Source organism: Triticum dicoccoides, chromosome 7B (assembly GCF_002162155.2).
Source record: "Triticum dicoccoides isolate Atlit2015 ecotype Zavitan chromosome 7B, WEW_v2.0, whole genome shotgun sequence".
Classification (NCBI taxonomy): domain Eukaryota; kingdom Viridiplantae; phylum Streptophyta; class Magnoliopsida; order Poales; family Poaceae; genus Triticum; species Triticum dicoccoides.
Window position 1 is genome coordinate 169,286,802 of NC_041393.1, and position 9,743 is coordinate 169,296,544.

A 9,743-nucleotide genomic window follows, 5' to 3' on the forward strand; every position below is an offset into this window, starting at 1 on the left:
ATCGACTAGTATATGTGTGGGGAAGGAGAGATACCTAGCTATGTATTGAGGGAGATCGATCGACATCCATGGATATATGTAGCAGAGGAATAAGGTTGGGAAAAAGACAAAGGTAGAGCGTCAGAGGGTTGGTGGTGGAGTGACGTCTCACAAATGGTGGGAGAGGCCTGCTAGACAAAACGGAGGGTATGAGTGCAATATCAATACGAGAGGGCGGGGGATGTCTGTCTATCTATGCACGTGCGTGTGAGAGACGGGTCGGGAGGTATTCCAGGATGATGAGGGGAGAAGATATGGTTGTGTTAAGCATACGTAAGTACATACGAAGATCAATCATCGTGTGTCCGAGAAAGGGAGAGACATAACTAGCAAGGTAAGTGTATCAGTGCTTGGTGAAAACGAATTATAGTCAACCTGGCTATATGTAGGGAGATCAATTCATATACACGCTTGCATGTGTTAGAAGGAAATAAGGTCTGGAGAGATAGACAGGGGAGAGGGTGCGGCTAGAAGGTGGTGCGAGAGGCCTACCATGTCGAGGGGGGAGGAGTGTGCGAGTATGTGATCAATGAAAAGAGGGGTGGGAGTGTGCACCTGCGTGGAACCGTATTGGACATAGGGGGGCATGGACGGTGAGAAGAGAAGAGGGGAAGTATATATGTGTTTGTTGTAGGAACACTTGGCAGGAGAGGTATATCGACTGGTGTGTGCCGGAAAGAAGGAGCCTGGGTCCTACACACACCGCGGGTGGACGACCTAAAGAGAAATAATGAACGTGCACGATGGAGGGGATGCTAAGGGTGGGTGAGAGGGGGGCGGGCGTGTGCATGCACGATAGAAAGTTAGTGCTAGCTAGCTACAAATAGAAGAGGATCGTGAAGGTGTAAAAGACGAACAAAGATCATAATTCATTATAAAAAAGTGGATACATATACTTTAAGAAGATATCATAATGTAGAACATTGATTATAATTTGGGCTAATGTGTGGCTTTTGCGACTCGGGTCTAAATACTTGTCATAATTTAGGGGGCGGGGCACTATACTTTGTGTGATAAACACGCTGTACGTATGGAGCATGGTTTAGATTATGAATACATAGTTAGTACATCAAATGTACTATTATTTTGAATCAACATCAAGTGTATTCCAAAAATAGAATTCGAGTTCATGTAGTACACATAGTTCATATCCATCTCTATAGTAATCATGTGGTGTCTTATTAAGGTAATACATGAATGATGGTTGAAGTTGGCAACAATCATGATTGTAGATTCTTATTGAAATAGAGAAACAAATTCAAATTTGGTTTGAATTGGAGCGGTAGTATAGACATTTGGAATGCACTAAAATGTTGGTATGACTAGGTCGTTACATGCATTATACAGCAAGCGAAAAAAATTAATTGGACATAACATGCATTCATACTCCCTCCTTCCATCTATATAGGGCGTAATGAAATATTTAAAACCGCCTTTGACTATTGACAAGATTAATAGTACATGACATGCACAATGTGAAAATTATATCATTGAAAGAACCTTTCACAGACGAATTTAACTATGTGCTTTGTGTAAGTTGCATGTCATATATTATTGCTCTAATATTTGGTCAAAGTTAGCATCGAAAAACGCATTGGGCCCTATATAGATGGAAGGAGGGAGTAGGTTTGAATAGCATTTGTATAGTAAAACGAGGCAAGACTCTCTCTTTGTGTGGTGTGAATAGTTTTATTTTTTTGTTTTCTTTTTGGTTGAGGGAAGTGCGAATTGATTTGGTACATACAAGTAAAATTTACTACACGTTAGGGTTGTCCCTAAAATTCAACCCGCGGCTTGTTATATCCCCAAAATTCAGATATCATGCTCCCAAAACTGGCGCCTTGCTATCCCGAAATTACAACGCGCGCGAAAACTCCCTCCAGCTGCCAAGTTCCGACACACGAAATCCCCCTTGTAACCCTGAGCCGAAAGGGCCGCTAGTTCAAATTGATGGGGGGTACTTTTGTAACACAACCTACATTTTGGACAACCGCGTCCCTAATTCATGCTTCACCCCCTCCCATCGCCCCCTTTTCGCCATTCGAAATCCCAGGCCGCCATAACCTCTCCGCTCCAGCCGCAAAACCCCACCCTCCTCCATTCGCCACCTCACTGCTGCCCAGCCGGAGCCTCTTCCCCGACAACATCATCCACCGCACAGCTCGACGTCCCTCCTCCACCTCCCCGGATGAGGATCCATCGTCCATCTCATCGTCTCGCCGGTCAGCCGCCCCATCCTCCACCTCCAAGGAGCTACTCCAATGGTCGCCTCGTCTATCGTGGCTGCTCCATCCCCACAGTGCCACCTTAACCTGCTCCACCGGAACCGCAACATCCTCACCAACTCCTCGGGCGAAGCCGAGGCCTACTCGGCGCCATCAAAGAGGTTGTACACTCATTGCATCGCACCTTCTCCTTAACTCGACCTCCCGGCGCCGACGGTGCGCCATCCCACACCCCCATGGAGCGGCTACCATGAAGCCGGCGCCGTGGGCGACATCTCCATGGCGGATCTCCCCCCAGTGCGAGGTCCCTTCGGCGGCGGCGGCCATACCAGCCGGATCTGCTACTGCTGCTCCGGCACTCGCTCGCTCACTCGTGCTGCTGCTGCTGCTCCGGCTCTCGCTTGATCTCCATGTTTCTTTGCATTCCTCTGCCCTTCCAATTCCTATAAACCAAACACCCAAGTTGACAGAAATCTAGTGTTTACAAATGCTCCATTTACCATGTGCATTCCTATCCTCTTCTGGTTTTTTTCCTATCTATGCGATTTTAGAATCATGCAAGCCAAATGAGCCCTTACAGAATTACTTCAGTTACAGGTAGGTGTCGAAGGGAACTCTCTGTGGTTTGTCCTGCTCCTGCCGCGACGTCGTCCACCTCACCTGAGCTGCTCCATCGACAAAAGCATCCACCAAACCAGACATCACGACTCCTGACCGTCTTTCGCCACCCCAGATCTCCTTCCCTGCCACCGACACCCACCGCAACGGCATCACCATCATCGACTCAGCAGATGAACCTGAGGAGTACACGGGTCCACAAGAGAGGTCGCACTCTTTTGTTTCTGCTTATGTTATGCATTGCTTAAAATTACCTACTACTTTATCGTCATGTTCACCTCTTGGACTCCCAAGTCAGGTCCAAATTAATGTTCAAACTTGAGTTCCAAATTAGTTGTGGGGCACATATTGAGGCAGCAATGAATAGTATGTCTGTCTAATATCTGGTTCACCTAGGGTATGCCTATGTTGTTCATCTTAGGTGGGAAACAAATAGTAAAGCAATCATCATCTGTCTTTTTATTAAATTAAAGCAATCATCAGCCTGCTATCATTATTTTTGGATCCATCCACTGGTTGTTACCATCACTCTTAATTTCCGCATGCTCTCCTTACATAATCTCACCATATTTTTTTTGTATGCATGTCAGATGTTGTACACAGTCATGCTGAACATGTAGAGAAAAAGGGAAGTGTTTTGCGCGACAATACAATGTCATGCAGACATCGCTCCATGGTGGGTTCAATGGCAAACCCTCCCCACCCCTCTCCAGATTGTAATCCAGAGGAAGATATCTGTTCTGAGGCGGATTCAGATGCCGCTGACCACTCCTATTTACCCTCCAAGGTGTTTGACCTACCTTGGCATGATGATGTTAGTCATATCATGCATATGTTGCCTTGCAGTGCCTACTTTTGACATCATATATGTCATCTGCTTAGTTTAGAAATGTTCTGTAATGCTAGCTGTTTAGTTTCTATATCATACATGGGAATTATGCAGTCTCATGTCTTTTAGCCAGCCATAATATATGTGAAATGTGCAATGCCATCCTGTTTAACTAGGCATCATATATTTGAATGATATCTTTCCCATCCTTTTCTTCATTACATTCCCATTTGTCGACAATGTTTGTACATTAAACTACTCTTCCTATGAATTAGCCATTTGGGTGGGAGATGGAAAAATCTGGAGTGAAAACAAGGCCTTAGAAGCAGACAGTGCTACCTGTCGAAGCAGATCTCTTGTTGGGTCCCGATAGCTCCTCAGAGATGGATTCAGAGACAGATGACCAGTCCTATTCCCCCACTGAGGTGTTTGCTCTAACTTGGCACGGTTATACTGCTCATATCATGCATATGGTGTCTTGCATTGCATAGTTTATACATCATATACACAATATTCAACACCATGTTCTTAGTTTAGACATCATATCGAATGCCCTCTGTTTAGCATATAAATCAAATATGCGAATTAAATGATGCGATCCTGATTACTTGGATAACATGTAGGTGAATTATGTCATGCGATGCTGTTTAGTTATTCATCATATCTTTGAATTATGTTATACTATCCAGTTTAGATAGACATCATATATGTGAAATTATGTCATGCTATCCGTTTTAATTAAACAATATACATGTCAACTATTTCATGCCCTCTTTTTTCCACACTATCTATTGCATCTGTCTCTCATACAATGTCTGTACATTCAACTATGTTTCCTATTTATCAGCCATTTGAATTGGAGCGGGTGATGCCAGTATCTAGCAGACTAAAAACACGGTCTTCAAATAAAACAGTGCTACCTCTTGGTGGAGATAGCACCCCGGTTGTACATGCACAAGAACCAGCCCTACCACACATAACCCAAACTCTTGCAGATTGTACCCCTACTACGATGGATAGAGAACCAACTTCACCCAATCTAACCCCAACCCCAGCTGATAGTAACCCAGTTCCTGTTGACACAACACCATCTCCACCACAGAGCTCCCAAACAAGAGCAGTTAGTAAGGCAGCTCTAGTGCCCAAAGGGCCAGTACTATCACGGCGAACCCCAACTCCACTAGTTAGTACGCCTATTCCTGTGGAGGAAGCACAACCAGCTAGTCGTACTTTAGCATCTATCGCATTTGATGTTGTTAAATCGTATGTGCTTATCTTCCCATCTTGGAAATATTGTACTGAAGCTGAAGGAAAATGCCAGTTGCAGGTGTTTGTCCAGGAGTTATGTGCAAGTAATGTTATTCATGGAAATTACTTTGCTTCGTCCCATACATCCTACCTCCATGATGGTTATAATACAGCAAATGTTCCCATTTTTCTCTATAGAGCAGGACCGATTTGGAAACTCAGGATGAGGTAATTTGTGCTAATACCTCTGCTATCTTCAAGAATGCTTTGTGGCAGTATCGGAATTACCTGAAGAAAACGTACTTCACCGGCAAAGAAACTCATCAAATTCCCTTACGTTCTCTTGAGACACATTTACTGGACGATGGCTGGGAACGCCTTGTTCTACACTGGTCCCGAACCAAGAATGTGGTAAGGTAAATGAGCTCATTTTCTATTTTTACGTATTATATTCTTGCGTCTTACTGTACTCTGTTCATGTAGAACAAGTGCCTAAACTTGAAGAACAACTGTTCTAATTTAAGATTCCATTGCTATCATAGTTCAAAAAAGCGCTAGGTGTTAATTGTGCGTTTTGCCACCGCCTTGCGCTTTACTGACCAAAGCGCATGCTTATGCGCAGTTATGCACAGATTAAGCGTAGTTATACGCAATGCATTTTTCCAACACCTAGAGCCTAGGCGCGCTTAAGCGCTCGCTTAGGTGCACCTTTTTTAACTATGATTGCTTTGCTCTTGTATCATTGTATTTACTCATACAAACTTATTTTTAAATTGAAGGATCCAATCGAAACTCCAATGGCACAGTAGCTATCACTACAAGAAATATGTCAACTAGTGACCTCCACTATTGATCACTGAAAGGTCATAGTTTTCAATTTGTGACCTTTTTGTGACCAAAAACATAAGGTCAAAAGTTGAGGGTCGTTAATTGACTATAGCGACCTTCTCTGTGAGAAGGTCGTAGACGTTTATGACCAAAATACGTCTACTATGGCGTTTTGGTCACTAGCAACCTCCCCAGGCCACGTAGCCGTCCAGCGTGGCAAGCTGATGTGGCACAAGATTCAGCCCGGTCCAATTCAGTTTTCCACATGGGCCTAGCCCAACAATTCGGCCTTTTTAATGTATTTTTTTCTTGTTAATTTTCACTAGCTACATGGGCTTGGGCCATTAATTCGGCTTTTTTTCTAAGATGCAGCCTTCTAATACTTTTTTATTTTCGTCCTTTTTTTGCCACTACCCCACCAATCAGATTGGTCCCACTTGTCATTCTTATCACAAAATTGATCCCACACATCAAAAATTTCAAAATCTATCGAACAACCATTATAACTTGGACCCCCTTGTCAGGTTTCAATTTGACGGGTATTCAAATCACATACACAATCATTATTTCAAACAATCCAAATAGCAAATGAAATTCGTCCAAAACAACACGGCACTAGTCTATTATGAACGTTACAGTATACTATAGCCCAGATAAGCCTACTACTGCCTACATTTACAACACATAATATGCTAGTCTTTGTTGATATGCTTCACAGCTTCGAACTTGGATTCACACTTCACCTATGCAAAAAACAAGAATGAACATATAAGAATAAGAATGTGTGCAGAACATCAAACAATAGCCAATGAGGGATCCAATAACTTATAAGCAAGAATTGACAGCAAATGAGATGTACATAAATAGTATGACTAACACTAACCAGTATGCGTTCATGTAGTGACTAAAATGTTCTCACTAGCTAGGATTTTTTTAGTGTACAATATACTGACATGTGCAACTCTCTAAACTGATCATAGAAATGAAAACTGTAGGTGCGCTGCAGGCCAGATCATCATATTTGAGCATTAATATTTATGTATTACTACAGCACTAGGAGTACACAGCAACTAGTAGCAGAACTAGAAGAAATAACAAATCGAAGATGGATACAAACTAGTTACTAAGTACAAACTATTATGTCACTGCTCTCCTTCAATTCTCTATACAAAAAGACAATGAAACAAAAAAGATGGGACCATCCACTGCCATTCATGCACAAAATATCGAACCATCAACTGCCAGAAAAAAACATGAAACACCATCCACTTCAACAGCCACAAGTCACATGGTAAAGGATCAGACTAAACTGGGACAAAATGCCATGCCGCAGTCTATGCTCTCGATACAAAGAGACACAAAACTACAAACAGCTAACGGTAAGAAGCGAAAAACTGTAACATCTAATGGTATTGCATACACACAGAAGCATTATATACTCGTATATTGCAACGAGCGTTTGCCTCGAATCCTTTTGGTAGAACCGTAGAGGCCAAAAACGCTTTTCTGCAGAGACAATCAATATATGCAGAAGTTGCTGAACTTTACAGTGCACATGCCTACAGGCTTAGCAGCTTGTGTGAGCTGGAAACTAGCCTGGTCAGTCAGGCACACAATTATGGAGCCGGTAAAAGGAACAAATAATTAAAAGAGCCAACAGGAACTCATACAAAAGCAACTCAATAATACCAGGACGTCTTCCATTGTTCTCTATACATTTTCCATTCCATGTTTGAATTTGTTCCATTTATTATTTGCCGCAGAAAATGAAATCACAAAGTCACAACAGTACATTCAGACATTTACTCCATGAACAAATAGGTTGGCCGCTGGAGAGAGATAATCAAGCAGCTTACGCGGCAACTGGTCCAAGCCAGGAAAACATGGGGAACAGGCAAGCAGCCAATGCACGCCCAGCAGCAGCGCTGCCATGCACTGGGCGCTCCCCTCCTTTCTACGACCCGAGAGCAGAGTGTAGCGACCATATGCGTGGCAATACAGGTACATGGGCAGGCAGAGGTAGACGGCCTGGCTGGCCGCCCTGCTGCAAGATAGATGGCGCGCGGCACGCATCTCCATGCATGCGCCGGACGGCCGGCAGCCCCCTATTTTTAGAAAAGATGGGATTGCCGCCGATGCCATAGTAAACCATCGCAGGATGCAGCTGAGCTCGACGAAAATGCCACAACTGTAACATCTAATGGTTTTGTATCCGTTGGCACATGGTGTTTTCATAGTGCACATAGAGCAACATTCAGTATGACATGATTATTATTTATTTTTTGACCAAATTGCATTCACTTTGACATAATAAATCAGTAACATCTAATGCAATACATGATGGAAACAGACCAACAGAGTGGGAGAGAGGGGAGTCACCACCTTGGCGGCCTTGGTGGGCAGGCCCTTGGACCTTCTGCTCCTTCAAACTCGCATGACCTTGGTGATGGCCTGCACAAACCGCACCTCCATGAATAAATACTACAGAATAAGAAGACAAGGGGAAGATGGATGAACAATGGCATAGTGCTGAACCTCCATAGCTGCCAAATCAGGCACCTTGGTGCGCTCGGTGGAGTGGGCTGGGGTACGGATCTACCTGTAGAAGTTTCCTGCAACCAACCCAAACCAACAGAGAAGAGAAGCATTCATCAGGGAATGGAAGGGAACAGGATAGATGAAGAGGAAATAGAGAGAGGGGGGTGGACCTTAATGCGGCGGCTGCTTCTGCTTTTCCTCGTGCTGGAGGAAGAAGGACAATCCATGGCGTCTCGAGCAGAGGAAGCTCCACTCCATGGCGCCTGCCTATAGAACGAGACGAGACGGGGTCAGAGAGCGAGAGAAGAAGAGGAGGAGAAGGAGGGGAGTAGGGATTCATACCAAGCATTGTCGTCGAGGCGAGCCCTGTGCCTGCGCCCTGCGGTCGGTCGCCATGGCCGGCGTCAAGGGTTTCCGACGCGGGCAGGGGTCGAGGGAGCGCGGGTCTGACCGCGGGCTGAGCAGCTCCAGCGGATCTGCGTCCATGGCAGCCTCCTTGCACAGAGAAGTACAGAGGGGATTGAGACTTGAAAGAAAAAAAGGGAGACACAAACAGAGAGAGGAAGAAGAGTGGTGGAACACGTCGACCTGCGGGACTTCGGTCGACGGCGGAGCTGCTCCGGCGAGGTGCAAGGCCGAGGCAGCGGAGACCGAGGCTGGATCGCATTGGATCTCCCTCCCTTGGGTTCTTCTCTACCTTCTGGTGAGAGAAGGGGAGGGGCGAGAGGAGGAGGGCGTGGGGGATCAGATCTCTTCTGATGAGAGGAGGTGAGGGGAGGGGAGGGCAGAGGTCGTGGCCCGCGGCGAGGTGAGGGAGACGGGGGCGGTTGGTGGCGGTGTGGCGTGGGGGAGGCCATGGATGGCGGGACGGCGGGGCGGTTGGTGGGCGGCGCGGCGGCGGGTAGGGTTTGGGAGGGAGACGATGGTGGGATGGGATCGGGGTGGGTGGGAGACGAGTGGGAGGCATGGGATCGGGGTGGGTGGGGCCGTGGGGTTTCCCTTTTTATTTAATTTTTTAATTTTTTTTCCATAGATAGATGGATGGATGTGGGATGATGGATGGATGTATGGGCGCCATGTCATCGATCCGTGTCAAACCAACTCCACCAATGGGAATAGAGTATATGTGATTTGTGTTTTTTGTTTTGTTTTTCTTCTACTTTTACACATGAAAAAAATCAAAAAAATGGTCTCATATTGCGCACAAGGGTGCATCTTGGAATTCCAAACAATGTTGCCTAAGGGAGTTTTCATTTTCTTCGCACGGAAAATTCATTTTCCATTTTCCAAGTGCCTGAAATGAGGTTTTTTTGTGAAGGAACTACCAAATAATTGTTGCAAAAATGGACCAAATGAATTTTATAAAATACTAGGCCATGTTTAATGCACAATTGACAAAATGGTTGGGTGTAAAAAGT

The 9,743-nt window shown here is 45.0% G+C and overlaps 1 long non-coding RNA gene across 1 annotated transcript; it reads right to left on the reverse strand.

Moving 5' to 3' along the window:
* Positions 1–6,438: 6,438 nt before the first annotated feature.
* Positions 6,439–8,383, reverse strand: LOC119339978. The gene is made up of 3 exons (XR_005164303.1): positions 8,323–8,383; positions 8,170–8,238; positions 6,439–6,530 (listed from the first exon to the last, which is right to left on the reverse strand). It is a non-coding gene; the product is annotated as an uncharacterized LOC119339978 (long non-coding RNA).
* Positions 8,384–9,743: the final 1,360 nt, after the last annotated feature.